The sequence below is a fragment of the Hoplias malabaricus genome, chromosome 2 (assembly GCF_029633855.1).
Source record: "Hoplias malabaricus isolate fHopMal1 chromosome 2, fHopMal1.hap1, whole genome shotgun sequence".
NCBI classification, from domain to species: domain Eukaryota; kingdom Metazoa; phylum Chordata; class Actinopteri; order Characiformes; family Erythrinidae; genus Hoplias; species Hoplias malabaricus.
The window spans coordinates 46230405-46247867 of record NC_089801.1 but is presented as its reverse complement, the minus strand read 5'-3'; the positions used below and the strand labels follow the sequence as shown (position 1 = coordinate 46247867).

The following is a 17463-nucleotide window of genomic DNA, read 5'->3' as shown; positions in this document are numbered from 1 at the left end:
AAACATGCTAGTTACCATGCTACATCTGTGTCATATTTGAAAATTTTCATGCTTTAACTGCACAAGGGTTATATGCAGGGGTAAATTCCTTCCTGTATTACAGAGTACTTAAGGGTAAGTTACAGTAAAATACCAGGTATTATGCTACACTTTAATTTACAGCCTGCACTGCCTTTATTACAGGGTAATTAAAAGTAAGTTACAGGAAAGTACAGAGGATTAAACTCTACTATCATGCTAACTAGGGTAACCATATCTGAGTTTTCAAAAAAGAGGACACATGGGGCAGGTTGGCAGCACAAATGTTCCCATAACCATGCAACTATGCTGCTGAAATTTAATACATAAACAGATACTCTTTAACAAAATAAATAACAAAAGCCTTTTTGGACAGATTCCTTTCCATTCAACATTTGGCCCTAAGTAAAAATAATAAAATAATATTTGTAATTTCTTGACAGTGTATTATCATTGAAACATGTTATTATCTGTTCATAACAAACTTCAAAACTGAAGCCCTGTATAAAGCGACTTGTTTACACAAGAAAACTCGTGATCATGACAGAAACTGACCAGTTTACTTTTTAACTGTGTTTTTTAAATGTTCCTAAAAGGAAGCACCACATTTTATCAACCAGAATTAATACAGACTTGATAAATGATCAGAACATCGCTGGGATCCAGACATTATGTAAAAATACTTATTTCATGAGGTCTGGCTGATTAAATGTGTAAAAGCGGTATCTCTTGTACAGCCGTTAATGTGGGTTCTTTGTCCTACCCTGATTCAATAGTAGGTCGGTTCCGCTGGTCTGGGTAGCACTCCGGTAAAGTTGGTTTCATATTCGCATATTCAGATTTCTTTCTTCAATAGCTCTCAAACGGTGCATGCAAATGACTTAATACTTGCAAAGTATTGTTTTTGGGATCCAAGACAAGCAACTACAACTCAGTTTATGTCAGAAATGTTTGCCATTTAAAAAACACGAAATATATTGTTTTCTATGGGATGCCGCCATCTCCGCGAGAGCTAAGGGACCGTTTACAAACTACACTACACAGTAAAAACGAAGATGACGAACCTCACACATGACGTATACTACATCGCTTAACTTGATAAATTTAACCATTACTGGCCCGTGGTGATACATTTTTCATTACAAATTGATATTGTTTCTAAACAAGTTTTATTTGAACAAATGCCACCCAAATGACATACTACACTTCTCATTTTGGTCAATTTAACAATTAATAGCCCATGATGATGCATTTTTGAGAATAAATTTCAATAGCTTTTGAATGTTTAATGAAATTGCTCAGAAAGAACATGTAGCTATTTGAATGAAGTAATGGTGGGGTATTTCTTGTTTAGAAACAATATCATAAAAGGTTAAAAAGCTATTGAAATTTATTTTCAAAAACCCATCACCACGGACCAGCAATAGTTAAATTGACCAAAATAAGAGGTGTAGTATGTCATGTGGGTTGCACTTTATCAAATACAACTTGTTTTGAAACAATATCATCAAAGGTTCAAAAGCTATTGAAATTTGTAATGAAAAATGTATCATCACGGGCCAGTAATGGTTAAATTTATCAAGGTAAGAGATGTAGTATACGTCATGTGTGAGGTTCGTCACCTTCGTTTTTACTGTGTAGTGTAGTTTGTAAACGGTCCCTTAGCTCTCGCGGAGATGGCGGCAGCCCATAGAAAACAATATATTTCGTGTTTTTTAAATGGCAAACATTTCTGACATAAACTGAGTTGTAGTTGCTTGTCTTGGATCCCAAAAACAATACTTTGCAAGTATTAAGTCATTTGCATGCACCGTTTGAGAGCTATTGAAGAAAGAACTTTACCGGAGTTTTCTCTCCTCGCTTCTCTCTCCCTAACAATTTCTGATTATTACTGTTACAAATGTGCTTAATGTTATAGCTATAATTCTGTCCCTCCCCTGTTTCGGCTTTAATGATCCGGAGAGTTGGATTGGTTTCTTCTAATGTTAAACAGAAAAACTGTGCAGATGTAGCTAACTTGAATAACTCGTAACGGAAAATCAGTAACGGTCAGTGTGTCCGTGTATTTGTGCCGTTATAGGGACAAAAGTGATGACTTTCAGTTTTGTAAAATATAGAGCAGAAATTGAAAGGCTTGTGTGACATAAAAACGCTTCCAAATACGAAGAAGAGACTATGATAAATTACCTTAACAACTTTCAACACATTTCTGTTTGAGGCTCCAGTAAAATGTGGAGCGGAGCTCTGCTGAAAGTGGTGTAAGCACAAGCAGCAGCGCGCGGCGAAGTGTGTCCCATTTCCGCTCTGAGCTCCGACCCCTTGAACACTTGATCCCGGCGCGCCCCTTTTGCTCACCTACGACGACATTATAATATGTCCTTGAAGTGCACACTTCAAAAAAGGGATTGGAGCTTAATGTAACAATTGGGACAGGGGGGAGACTGTGGACGGCAAAATCCCGGAATGTTTTGGAGATTTAGAAATCTCCGCCTAGACGCATTTTTTTAGGTCCCGAAAAGTAGGGTGACCAGACGTCCTTTTTTACCCGGACATGTCCTCTTTTTAGACTTAAAAAATGTCCGGGCGGAATTACACAAACATCCGGGATTTTGTTTTTCTAGAGCTTACATGGAACTTCGAGAAGCGTTTCGTTCACAAACTAGTCCCGCCCTCCCCTACTCCGATTGGTTCACTTGAGTGAGAAGGGGGAGTGGTGAAGTAGCCTAAAATCTTCTGATTGGACGGTCTAACTGTAGAGCTACTGTTATTGGTCGACAACCTTCTCTGTAAACATTTAATTGGTCAGTCTGCACGTCAGTAGTCCTTGTTTACGTCAGGCAAAGCTCATGTACCTACCCTCATCTCGAGCAGCTATGCCGAAACGTAAATGTAAATGTAAATGTAATGAATTAAAAAAAATTCCCATGTTTGTGTAGCAAATAAAAGGTGTAAAGGAACTAAAAGCACACATAGGTTCAGCCTAGCATACAACGGCAGCGAGCTAGACATCGCTCCCCTTGTCTCAAGGCTTGGACACCATGGCCACAGCTCAGTTCCACCTCTACATATACACTCCTGACATGTTCAAACTTATCTTACATCATACTTCCCTGTACAAACTTAACAAACACTGTGCCAAAAAATAAACAACCAGGCTGTTAAAATCATGGCATGGGGCAAGAAATACAAATGGACAAAGGAGGTAGGGGGAGGTTTATAAGCAAATTGGGCTCCTTCTATGTAAATGACCATGGGAAAATTGGGAAAACAAGATCACCTCTAAGAGCAATGTTCTTTTGTCTTCATCTTAGGGCACAGACCTGCACAATCGACTGTTCCAGCTAAAACCCCTGATGGACATCCTCAGGAATGTGGATGAAAAATTGGTTGACACCAAGACTAAATCTGGGATGATCCAGTATATAAAGGCAAAAAAGTGGGGGTTCAAGCCATTTGTCCTGACTGAATTAAGGAATGGCTACACAGTTTACACTGGCAAAGCAACATCCCCATTGGATATGGCCATGACATCCGTGACATGATGCTGGTATGCTTTTTTTGGTTATAGCTTTTATACAGTGAAGCATATACTAATGGACAGACAATGATTTTTACACAGTAAAATGAACATTTAGCTACTATTGGACAGACTGTACATTTTGCTTTTTTTTTTTCGCCAATCCACCTACCAATGTGTGTTTTTGGACCATGCGAGGAAACCGAAGGAAACCCACATGGACACGGGGAGAACACACCAAACTCCTCACAGACAGTCACCCGGAGCAAGACTTCAACCCACAACCTCCAGGTTTCTGGGGCTGGGTGACTGCGACACTACCTGCTGCACCATCCATCTATTCATCCATCCATTATCTGTAACTGCTTATCCAATTCAGGGTCACGGTGGGTCCAGAGCCTACCTGGAATCATTGGGCGCAAGGGTGTGTTCCTGCCTTGTGCCCAATGATTCCAGGTAGTCTCTGGACCCACCACAACCCTGAACTGGATAAGCAGTTACAGACAATGAATAAATGAATGTCTGTGCTATGATGGGACATGAATCAAATTGGAATTTTTTATAAATTCGATTTATATGTAGATGTGAAGACAGGTGTTGGGTCACAGCTATTACTAAGAACAAAAATATAAATGGCAGGTTAAAAACAGGTCTACAATTGAACAGTTCACTTGGATTAAGTTTCGGTTACGCCTTGCTTTGTGGGTCAGCGGGAGTAGCCAGTTGCACTTGGGAGGGGAATGTAAAAGTCAACACAAACAGTAGCCACCTGCAGCCCACGTGAGCTCTGGCAGATGTCACGGCATTTCATAACATGAACTATATTATTAAAAAGTGAAAGGACAGCGGGGAAACATCATCTTCGAGGAAGGATTGTGTTCAGTAAAAAAATCATTAAAAAGATTGTGATCAGCAATTACTTAAACGTTTGATGAAATCAAATAATAGATTGGACTCTGGAGCAATGGAAGAAGGTAATGCGTCTAGTTTTTCCCTGTTCCAGAGTGATGGGTATTAGGGTAAGAAGATAGGCAGCTGAAGTGATGCACCCATCTTGCCTTGTCCCTACCATACAAGTCTGTGAGGGCAGAGGGGATGTTGCAGTTGGTCAGGTCTAGGTTCTGATGTGCCCAAAGAATGAGGTCAGCTGACTACCTGAATATACTGACTGACCAGGTTATTCCATCAATGGATCTTTTGTTTCCGGGTGACGGGGACATATTCCAAGATGACAATGCCGGGATTGATCATGCTCAAATTGTGAAAGAGTGCTTCAGGGAGCATGAGACATAATTTTCACAATGGATTTGCCACCACAGAGTCCAGACCTGAACCCCATTCAGAATCTTTTGGATGTGCTTTAGAAGACTTTGCGCAGTGGTCTAAATCTCCCATCATCAATACAAGATCTTGGGGAAAAATGAATACAACTCTGGACAGAAATAAATGTTGTGACATTGCAGATGCTTGTGGAAATGATGCTACAGCAAAAGTGTGCCATAATCAAAACCAAAATGAAATATTAGATATTTTTTTGCCAGGCCTGGTACTTTCTTGCTGAAATTACAACTAACTTGCCTTAAAGTTAATATATGTCTCTCTAAAATCCCAATATATGCCTCCACATCTGCTGTGCCTTCACGCATATGCAATCCTATGAGTACTGATGTACACGCCATACCATGACAGATGTTAGCTTTTGCAACTTTCAGTGATAATTATGTGGATTTCCTCATCTGTGGCACAAAGAATGTGACATTCATTTTTCACAAAACAAGTGTGGGTTCATCTGACCACAGCACATATTTCCACTATCATTTGGACCATCTAAGATAAGACTGGGTCCAAAGTATTTAGCAGCATTTATTCCTAGCATTAATATATGGCTTTCTCACAGTGTTACAGAGTTCTAGGTTGCATTTACTGATACAGCGGCAGACGGTGTTAACTGATATTGGCTACTGAAGTTGTCTACCCAAGAGCCTACACTTTGGCAATTTCATGTTCAAAAATGATACATTTTTAACTACTTTACAATTCTCTCAAGAAGAATTGACAATTCCTCTTGTCTTGTGCTTCATCTATTCCATTTAGGCCTTTAGCATTCTTATTACAGTAGTTAACTGGATCTCTGGAAATTTGGGAAATGCAATAATAAAAATACATAAAAATGAATTGAAATGTAAATGCTTACTCTTCTTTTTACTCAAACACACGTTTAAAAACCCAGCATATTAACTCTCTCTGTAACATGCTTAGTTTTGTGTAGGGAGACCAGATCTGAGATGGTGAAAAAGAGGACACGGGTTGAGGGGGTGGGGGGTGTGAATGTGTTCATTGAAATGATTCATAATCAATAGAGATATTTTTAATCAGCAATGACCATGCATGCTTGTGTAAACTGAAATTGTTTTATTCCTAATTCTCTGTGTGAAACATCAGACTTATGTGTGTGTGTTTCAAATAACAGCATATCGACACCTTCCAGTCAATCAACTCCCTTTGTCTCCAGACCACAGAGGGAAGATAACTGAGACCAAATGTGTAGAGGGGGATGCACAGAGCACGTCTGGAAAGGTGTTAGAAATACAAAAGAGAGTAAAAAAACAAATGATAAAAGACTCAGAGTCATACTGGGAGCAGGATACATTGAAAGGTGATTGAAATGTAAAAGAGCAAACAGATGGTAACTTCAAAAGGAGTTCCAGGTATAAGAGACGCTAGTTGAGAAACGCTTCTGGTTTCCCTCCTTCCCGTCTGTTACAGTCAGATCTGTCACTACACTAATGAAAATATTCACATCCGCTTTTCTACTGCACTCAACCAAACTAACTGCTTCTATTTACTCTTTTCTGAGAAAATGGTGGCCCACTGATTCTCCTGTGGATTCACCAGCAGCTCACCACCATCTACTGCTGCCAGCCTCTGACCACTAACCATGATCAACTACACTGAAGCAGAAATCAACTCAGAATAGCCACATTCGATTGATGCTTCCAATCTGGTGCACAATTATTATGCCCCCAGTATGATGGCACTATTATTATTACTATTGTACTGTAGAATAATGACACTTAACTGGTGATAATTTAAATTTCAATCTATAGTTTGATCAGAGGAGGATTGATCCCTTTTGTGAGTCTTGGTTCCTCCCAAGGTTTCTTCCTCCAGCCTCGAGGGAGTTTTTCCTTGCCGCTGTCGCCTTCGGCTTGCTCGCATTGGGCTTTGATTTAAATGTTGTGTTCTGATACTAATTATGCGAAGCTGCTTTGTCACAGCAGCAGTTGTAAAAGGAGCTATATAAATAAATTTGATTTGATTTTAATTATTTAATTCATTTTGTTAAGCCCCAATGGCGGCACGGTGGCACAGCAGGTAGTGTCGCAGTCACACAGCTCCAGGGACCTGGAGGTTGTGGGTTCGATTCCCGCTCCGGGTGACTGTCTGTGAGGAGTTGTGTTCTACCCGTGTCCGTGTGGGTTTCCTCCGGGTGCTCCGGTTTCCTCCCACGGTCCAAAAACACACATTAGTAGGTGGATTGGTGACTCAAATGTGTCCGTAGGTGTATGTATCGCTCTGTGAAGGACAGGTGCCCCCTTCAGGGTGTGTTCCTGCCCAGTGATTCCGGGTAGGCTCCGGACCCACAAGAGTTTCAGACAATGAATGTTAAGCCCCACGTTTGGGAGCCATTAAGTACTATGCATTGTCTTTACTTGTCCAGTTTCTGCTTGGACAAGTAGTCCATCAGGTCGGATGACTTTACATATAATATAGCAGAATTAGTTATTATTATTAATTAATGATCATGCTTATTGACCCAATGTGGCTTCTTGGCTCCGAAATTGAATCTGACTTGAAAGTAATAAGTACAAGAAAGGTGCACACGCAGACAAATAACCAAGGACTGGTTTTATCACACAACTGGTTTATTAAATGTAATATCAAATATTGATTATACATTCATATAATGAAATAGATTGCAGCAATACATGAGGGAGATTAATATATGAGGGATTTTGTCTATGATTAAATTCAAAGCATTCAGCACCAATCTACTGAGTTAGCAATGAATTTAACCAGTGATCTCACATGTCCCTTGAGTGGCGTGGAGAAAATGCCAGCAGAAGACTTCAAATACGCCGGGCTTTCTGGAGCTTCCCACAGCACTGGCCTCATAGCAGTCCAACAGCGGCTATTCCCTTCTTTCCATTGGGCCCTTCGTCAAAGACACAGCCTTGGACATGGCGACCACTCCATCGGAGCTGGTGGCGTTCTGAGGGTGCATGTGGGGATTCTCCTTTGCAGGGTCTGCTTCCTTGTGAGAGCCACATCCATGCATGTCTCTCTTGGGCCTTTGCTCAGGCACATCACCTCAGAAGGTGATCATTCTGAGGGTGCATGTGAGGATTCTCCTCGTTGCTTGCTTCATGACTCAGAGGTCTCTTTCATGAGTTTTGTTGGATTGAACTATAGCTTTATACATTTTTATATAAATAAAGATAAAACTTCTGGGCTCTCTTAGCTGAGCTTCCTGACTGGAAGCAGATTCACAAGACAAGACAAGGCAAAGACTTTGGGAGAAAGGCTCCTGCAAACTCTTTCTGTTGAATGAGTATGAATCATACTTATGTACCATGTTTAATAATTCTTTACCAAATAACACACAGATATTAACATTTTGGTCGTTTCTAAATGAAATTCATACACAGGGTAATTTTAAACACATGATTATAATTTACATTTGTTTAAATCCATTTAACTGGATTTAAGTTTTGCAACATTGTTTGCCATGCGATAACCTTTTAAGGAAATTAAGAGATTAAGGAATGTTTGATTCTTATAGTTTTAACAGTCTTTAAAATGTGTGACTGGAAATTGAGAATTAAAGTTAATCATTATGTGAGTCTTTGCCTCTGTGGCTCAGGCCAAATCCTTTTCTTGACCCTTTTAGAGACGTTGGGACCCTTTTAGTGTTGGTTTACAACCCCTTTCTGGGTGTTATCTCAGATTCCAGTCTGAGTTGGGGGGAATTAGAGATGTCTCTGAAAGTGACCAGTCTCCCAAAAAGTCAAATCTCCCACTACAGCAGTAACATCCGCTGTTATTTTAATCTACATTTTGCAATGTTTGGCAGTTAAGGAGATTTTAAAAAAAACTGTGTGTGCAGAATTAAACTCCTGTGTCAGCAAAGAGTGCTGTGCGTGTAAAAAAACTTCATTAGTCTTGTGAAATAGCTGCATATACAGAATTGAAACAGTATGTTCCTTTCTTATATTTTGTTTATGTTTGACTGCTGCTGAAATGCCAGGAAAGGCACTAATAATGTTGTGGACATAATATTTATTATACTGTTGCTGTTCAATTAAAAATCTAATATGACGGCACCAGTGCAATACACACCACCACTGCATGAGTCTTACTGCAGCACTGAGAATGAACCACCACCCAAACCATACCTGCTCTGTGGGAGTCCTGATCATTGAAGAACAGGGGGAAATGGGATAAGAAATTATGCACAGAAACAGGTGGACTACAAGTCTGTAACTGTAGAACTACAAAGGGCTCAGTGTTGTCAGTGGAGTTGATAAAATGGACAATAAGTGTAGATACAAGGTAGGTGTTCCTAATCCAGTGATCATTGTGTGTATTTAAAAATTACAATCAAGTTAGTCAGTGACAACATTGGATTTTTTTCTATCTGCTTAGGTCAGTTAAGCAAAGGTTCATGAGCATTAAAAAAATCACATATTCTTGTTTTGGCAGCACAGTGGCACAACTGGTAAGAGTCACTGTTGTACAGCTCCAGGGTCCTGGTGTTGTGGGTTTGAGCCCTGCTCCGGGTGCTTTTCTGTGAGGACATTGGTGTGTTCTACATTTGAGAGTCTGCTGGGTGCTCTTGTTTCCTCTCACGGTCCAAAAATATACATTAGTAGGTGGTTTGGCTACTCAAGTGTCCATAAGAGTGAAGTGTGAACTCTGAGGTGAGCCAACCCTTTCAAGACAAACTTGTGATTCTCTGATACAAATATTTCACAATGTAACACAAGTTCTATTAAAGCTTCTTTCAACACTGCACATCCCACTTCAGGGTCAGCATTACAGAAGGCTGAGGGATGGAGATGAATGAGAATGAAGAAGCAACATCCTCTACTGCATACTGCAAGACAACAGTCTATCAGCAATTGAATAGCAAAGGTGCAGTATATTTACACCCACTGTGAATGTAAAGAATTTGCACATGGTATGTAGCTTCATGCCAGATTAAGTTGTTTCTTCACAGGGAGGGATAGAGTCTTAAAAGTTTGGATCCCTGGTCAAATTACGTCTTATCTTGTTTATTTGACCCAGGAGTCACCAGTCAGGTGCATGCCCTGTGTAACCTATGGTTTAATGACTGAGACTAGTTGATTAAACAAGTAGAAGTGTGATGCTGCTTTATTGGAACGAAAACCTGCAGCAGCACAGGTCTTTTGTGGACAAGATATCTACAGAGAACACAGCTCTACACAAAAACTAAAACATAGTCTGTGCTAAGGTTGAAACACATTTAATGTTCTGTTTAGGATTCAAGTGTCTTGAAATAACAAATTATTTTAAATTATTATAATAATTAAATGTAAATACCTCTTATAATTAGTCAGCTCTGTAAGGTAAAATCTGTAAAGTAAAATTGTGTATATGTTCATATACAGAGTTCATAACAAAGTTCATGCCACGATCTGTCTGTGAGAAGTTTGTTGTGTTTTCCCTGTGTCTGTGTAGGTTTCCTCTCACGGTCCAAAACCATAATTGGTAGGTGGATTAGCTACTCAAAAGTGTCTGTAGGTGTGTGTGATGCCCTGCGAAGGACTGGCGTTCATTCCAGGGTGTGTCCCTGCCTTGCACCCAGTGATTCTGGGTAGGCTCCTGACCCACCGTGAACTTGAACTGGATAAGGGGTTTCAGACAATGAATGATGACATACATGAACATATATGTATATACATCAAGTAAATTTATTGTTTGAGTATTTGTATGTATGAGGTGAAATCTGTAAGAAAATTTGTATCTAGTATTTTTGTATATAAAATATTTAATGTTTTTTTATTTCTCAGTAAGACATTTTGTACCAGTTTTTAACTCTGGGGGAAAAAGCTATACAAAATGTAACCTATTTGTAAAGAAACTGCCAGTGGTCATGAAAAGGAGATTTATTGAGGAATTTTCAAAATTCACATTCCACCCTTAATAAATTTATCTTAATAATTATGAGGTGGGATTGAACTTCTATACTTCTTCAGGCACTGGATCATTATCACAATAATATAACAAACAATCTGCAAGATTAGGTGTAATTTGGTGGTTGAATTCTTTCAAGATTTTTAAAACATCAAAGGTACAAACCTGAGCACCCATTTATAAAAAAGATCATAAATTTAAAATACAGTTTGCAAATCTGTTGCCATTGTTTCCTAAACTGTTTCATTGTAGGGGGTGAGGTCAGGTCAATACTGCGGATAATAAATGCCTAATATGTGATAATGTCAGTATTTATATAAGATGTATATTTGTATTTGCAAAAAACTAATTAAACTGCCAGCATTATGTATTTTATATACATTTTACTACATTTGATGAACCAGTAACTAATCTGAAACAAGACATTTTGATGTATTAGTAATCTCCATACGAAAGTATGACAGGAAACAGGAGGCTCTGGAGTGGCAGCATGTGTTCCCTTTAGACTAAGGAGCAGTGGTACTGCATTCTCCATTCAATATATTTAAGATGAAAGGAACTTTGTGATACATTATTAAATCTTGAACATCAGTACCTGACAAATTCTGTGTGGCTTAATGCTACCAATTCCTTACAGCAATGGTCAATTATTCACTGTACAGCCCAGGAGAGACTTTGCCTGCTGGGAGCATAACTGTATATTGTTTTTTTATTTGCTGTAAAATAATTTAATTATATTAGTATTGTGAACCAAGAGTAAAGTCCTGGTCTGAGACAAGGCAATCTGTTAGGCCGCACAGATTTAATGAAAACATAGGAAAAAAAAAATTGTGAACCTCCTAATCTAAGCAAAAACTGTAAAAACAAGGGCAGAAAAATGAGAAGTAAGCAAAAGTGGCAACAACGGGAGCTTCTTGCTGCAGCTGTTGCTTAAAAGGGGAAGGCACAGAAACTTGCCATCCTGAACATGTTTCTTTAGACAGGGTGAATGCGAGGCTGTGTTGCTTGATTGTTATTGTACAAACTGGATTCCAAAAAAGTTTGGACACTAAACAAATTGTGAATAAAAACTGAATGCAATGATGAGGAGATGGCAAATGTCAATATTTTATTCGTAATAGAACATAGATGACAGATCAAAAGTTTAATCTGAGTAAATGTAACATTTTAAAGGAAAAATATGTTCATTCAAAATTTCACAGTGTCAACAAATCCCCAAAAAGTTGGGATAAGTAGCAATAAGTGCCTGGAAAAAGGAAATTGAGCATATAACGAACAGCTGGAAGACCAATTAACACTAATTAGGTCAATTGACAACATTATTGGGTATAAAAAGAACTTCTCAGAGTGTCAGTGTCTCTCTGAAGCCAAGATGGTAAGAGGATCACCAATTCCACCATCGTTGCGCAGAAAGAGAGTGCAGCAATACCAGAATGGTGTTACCCAGCGTAATATAACAAAGACTTTTAAGTTATCATCATCAACCGTGCATAACATCATCAAAAGATTCAGAGAATCTGGAACAATTGCTGTGCGTAAGGGTCAAGGCCGTAAAACTCTACTGGATTCTCGTGATCTCCGGGCCCTTAAACATCACTGCACCTCAAACAGGAATGCCACTGTCAAGGAAATAACAGAATGGGCTCATGAATACTTCCAGAAAGCATTGTCAGTGAACACAATCCACCATGCCATCCGCCGTTGCCAGCTGAAACTCTACAGTGCAAAGAGGAGGCCATTTCTAAGCAAGCTCCACAAGCTCAGACATTTGCACTGGGCCAGGGGTCTTTTAAAATGGAGTGTGGCAAAATGGACGACTGTTCTGTGGTCAGATGAGTCACGATTTGAAGTTCTTTATGGAACACTGGGACGCCATGTCATCCGGACCAGAGAGGACAAGGATAACCCAAGTTGTTATCAACGCTCCATTCAGAAGCCTGCATCACTGATGGTATGGGGTTGCATGAGTGCTTGTGGCATGGGCAGCTTGCATGTCTGGAAAGGCACCATTAATGCAGAGAACTATGTTCAGGTTCTAGAACAACATATGCTCCCATCTAGACGTCATCTCTTTCAGTGAAGACCCTGCATTTTTCAACCAGATCACATTCTGCAGCAATCACAACATCATGGCTACGTAGGAGAAGGATCCGGGTACTGAAATGGCCAGCCTGCAGTCCAGATCTTTCACCTTTAGAGAGCATTTGACGCATCAAAATGAGGAAGGTGCGACAAAGAAGGCCCAAGACGATTGAACAGTTAGAAGCCTGTATTAGACATGAACGGGAGAGCATTCCTATTTCTAAACTTGAAAAACTGGTCTCCTCTGTCCCCAGACGTCTGAGTGTTGTAAGAAGAAGGGGGGATGCCACACAGTGGTAAAAAATGGCCTTGTTCCAACTTTTTTGGGATTTGTTTAAACTTTTGATCTGTGATTTGTGTTCTATTCTGAATAAAATATTAGATGTTGGCACCTCCACATCATTGCATTCAGTTTTTATTCACAATTTGGTTAGTGTCCCAACTTTTTTGGAATCCGGTTTGTATTTTGACCAATTCATTACAGACATACAGACATTTCATTAAGACCCCAGAGAACTGCTGTAACTTGTGGAAATAAGGTATATTATGTCATCTTCATAAAATACACCATTACTAATATTGCAAACTCCTTAAAGATGTGATTACTCAATTATTATTCAATAACAACTAGGAAACTTAAATGATGGATTAATACACTTCTAACCATAACATTTCCATATTTTTACCCATTTATTTCCAAAAGTAAACCTTTTTTCACCTTCCCCTCAGGGACTGACTGTTACGCTGCGCTGTGTATGTGTGTTTTCTCTCTCTCTCACTATCTCTGTAAATGTATAGGTTCTGCAATCTGTTCCAGTCCATGTTTGTTCACCCGTCTAGAGTTCATTCCATGTTCCAGTTCGTGTGTTTGTTCACCGTCCAGAGTCCGGTCCACCATCCAGTCCATGTGTTGTCTGTCACCATTTCCGTCTACGTCATCCCGGCGGGAATCATAAATACGTCTCTGTGTACACTGTTAGGAAGCTTTGTTTTGTGCTGTGATTTGTATTGTGTATCTTGAATTCTGTTTGCCTGGTTTTGACTTTGATCCATTCCTATTTCGACTACGAGTTTGTGTTTGCCCCTTTTTGATTAACTGATGCTAGATCTATCTTTTGTAAATTATTGTAACACTGTGTATATATTTCACCAGAGTAGGGTTGGTTGCCGTTTGTTTTGGGAGTGGGTTTTGTGTGTGTTTTTGTGGATAGACAGGGAGGAAGTTAAGGTGTTGTCTTTGTTTCCTTTTGTTTACACTTAGGTAAGTTAGAGTTGTTTGTGGGTCAGTTAGGAGGGGTGTTTGTTTGTTGTTTTTGTCGGCTAAAGGCCATCCTGAAGTTCACTGGTGTTTGGTTTCATTGTACATATCACACTTACAATATATATTTTATTCATTCTGTGTTTCCGTTTGTGTCCTTTTTGTTTCACCATTTACATCTGTTACAGTTATTCCCTTCACATATATTAATCCAACCCATCACCTGGCTACATTGTGTCTCGGGGTACTGTGTTTTCTCCTGCTGATTGTCATCATAGTGCTCTGTACACAGTCTAAACATCTGTCTGCTCAGAGAGACCAGCTACAGATGAAGAATGACAACCTAACTGCAGAAAAAGATGGATTACAGACAAGTTTCAATAAAATAGCTACAGAAAAAGGCATGTTACAGACAAAGAACAACAAACTCACTACAGAGAAAACCCAGTTACAGAGCAGTAATGATAACATGTTGACAGCAAAATTACAGTTACAGAAGAGTTGCAACAAACTCACTGCAGAGAAAACTCAATTACAGACCAATTACAGTAACCTAAGTAAAGATAAAGACCAGTTACAAATCCGCTATAGTGATCTTACTAAAGAAAGAGATCAGCTACAAATCAGCTTTGGGAATGTAACCAAGGAGAGGGATGAGTTAAAGAAAGACAAAGACAGGCTGACTACAGAGAATAATGACTAAAAGTCTGACTTAATTGACCTGACTTTAAAAAAAGATCATCTGAAGGATAATTACACCACCCTGACAATAGAGAGAGACATGTTACAGACAAGACTCAGGAACCTGACTGCAGAGAAAGACCAGTTAGACAGCAAGTACAACAGCCTGAGCGATAGAGCGATAGGCTAGAGCGAGACCAGCTGAAGAAGGAGAAAAATGAGTCTCAGAACAAGTTGGCTGATATAGGTAAGAAAGCATTTCTTCAATTCCCACTCATTAAGTGAACTATGATCATGTGAAACAAACAGTTTACAAGACAGTGGTGTGGTGGACCCATGTGCAAAGTTTGTGTGTTAATTTAATTAATTTTACTTATATTATTACCCATAATTTGTGATTCTGTGCTGTACCAGAGTGCCATCCTGAGGCGCAGAAAGCGAGTGGAAGTAGTGCGTAAGAAGTGAAAGGGCAAATAAAGGAGATTATAAAATAACATACTGAAAGCATATTTTCCTGATTGGAAGGAAGATCTTCCTGCTCTTTACTATATGTTGTTTATCACACCTGATGGCAATCAGCTGTCAGCATCCTAGAAATGTGGTGATGTTTTGCTGTCTTGGAAGCGTGTCTCAAATGTGATTCTGCTACGGGTGCCTAGGCAGCAAGGCATTGAGAGTGCTGCATTCTGTTTCAAACAGCCATAGAGTCCAGCAGTTGTATTTAGTCATTTCAGATTAGGGCTTAGGAGTATGAGAGTTGGAGTTCTGAGATCTGGTGTTGTCTACTGTCCTAGGGCGTTTCCAAACATTCCTATCCCAGAAGAAGGTGGAGAAAGACTTCCTGGGTAGCATATTTTTGTGTGTCTTACCACTTGAAGCCGATTTGTTGGGGATTTTAAGGAGCTTCTTTCGACTACTCTAGTATTTGGACAAGTGTCCGTATGATGTGACAAAACCAGGTCACAGATGAAAGGAAGAGTATGTGTAGGAAAAAGCATTCATTTTAGGGTCTCTGGAAGCACCCTAGTGTAAAACAGTTTGTAAACAAATGATGAGTAGCATATACTAGCCTTCGTCCTACCACCTTGTAGCGCCTTTCTGTGATTGAAGAGTCCCTTCTAATGGATGTTTCCCATGAAAACAGAAAGGGAGGTTAAATGAATTGTAAATATTTTACTGGACATACGTCTAACTACATTTGCCCATATCCTCTGGTTTAGGCCAATGCTTTACATGAGTACTTCTCAAAGATGTATGTCTTCTGCATGTACAAATGTGCAGTACAAACACTGAGCATTATATGTTGTAATATTTTAACAGAAGCATATTTCAAGAAGGGTTGGCTATACTTTGACTCCACACTTTATTTTATCTCAAATGTAAAGAAGACATGGCTTGACAGCAAAAAAGTGTGCACTGATCAAGGAGCAAACCTGGTGATTATAAATAGCAAAGAAGAAGAGGTGAGAAGAGCATTTATGTACATAGCAGGACCTCATTATTGAAGGGAAAGCTTGAGTGACATCATTGTTTAATAATGCACATATCAAAGCAGAAAATCAGATTCAGGCAAGAATCACCTCAAAAATAAAAATAAACTCGGACAGTCTACATAAGTCACTCAGTAATCATATAAAATTCTAAAACCAAAACACCTTATTAATTACTTAGAAACTCAGGATGACGGGGTGATTTTCCCATATTATATCAAATGTGGAATTGTTAAAGGGTCCATCCTTCATTATTATTCTTTGCAATCATATTTTCAGGACTTTTTGCATAAATCATTGAATGGAGGTAGAGGTTGGATCGGTCTCATTGACAAACAAACAGAGGGTGTGTGGAAATGGGTGGATTGCTCACCACTAACCACTTCGTAAGTGATTTTTGTTTCTTCCTTTCAAGAAAACACACAATGCTCTGAGTATTTGTACAAGCTAAGCAACATTAACCCAGAGCACAGCAGGTTTTATAATAAATATTGGTTATTATTGTAGAAAATTCTGCCACAGAATTCACCTCAGAGTGAATACCATGTTCAATAGGATTTTATATCATTAAAACCAAGATAAAGATTATGCAGTTTTGCCAAAAGGATGCACACACACACTTTTGAGTTTATATTAGTCAGTAATTAGACAAACATAGTGGATCACCACCTTAACGTGGTGGAGGGGTTTGCGTGCCTGCGTGAGCCTAGGAGCTATGTTGTCGGGGGCAATAGCCCCTGGTAGGGTCTCCCAAGGCAAATTGGTCCTAGGTGATGGGCCAGACAAAGAGTGATCCATAAAGACACAGATGAAAAAGACAACGAGGACACAGCCTCCCTTGCCCGGAGCAGGGTTACCGGGGCCTCACCTTGGAGCCAGGCCTGGGGGAGGGGCTCCTTGGCGAGCGCCTGGTGGCCGGACTTTCACCTATGGAGTCCGGCCGGGCTTAGCCCGAAGGGGATACATGGGTCCACTCTCCCATGGGCCCACCACCTGTGGGAGAGGTAGTAATCCGGGTCTGGTGCATTGTGGATCGGGTGGTGGTCGGGGTCGGGGGCCCTGGCGTTCCGATCCTCGGTTACTGAAACTGGCTTTTGGAACATGGAACGTAACCTCTCTGGTGGGAAAAGAGCCTGAGCTGGTGCGCGAGGTTGAGAGGTACCGACTAGATATAGTTGGGCTCACCTCGACACACAGTA

General features: G+C 39.8%; 1 protein-coding gene across 3 annotated transcripts in view; it reads left to right on the top strand.

Annotated features, from left to right (window-relative positions):
• LOC136686250 (C-type lectin domain family 4 member M-like) overlaps positions 1–14162 on the top strand; it is a 31830-nt gene extending 17668 nt beyond the window's left edge. Inside the window, exons 6-9 of one of the 3 annotated variants that reach the window (XR_010800300.1) lie at positions 3330–3565; positions 9624–9730; positions 10298–10327; positions 13634–14162. The gene's annotated coding sequence lies outside the window, so the exon portion shown is untranslated. Of the gene's footprint in view, positions 1–3329; positions 3581–9623; positions 9731–10297; positions 10477–13633 lie in introns of those variants that run through there. The other 2 variants (XR_010800299.1, XM_066659895.1) reach the window with 2 other exon arrangements.
• Positions 14163–17463: the final 3301 nt, after the last annotated feature.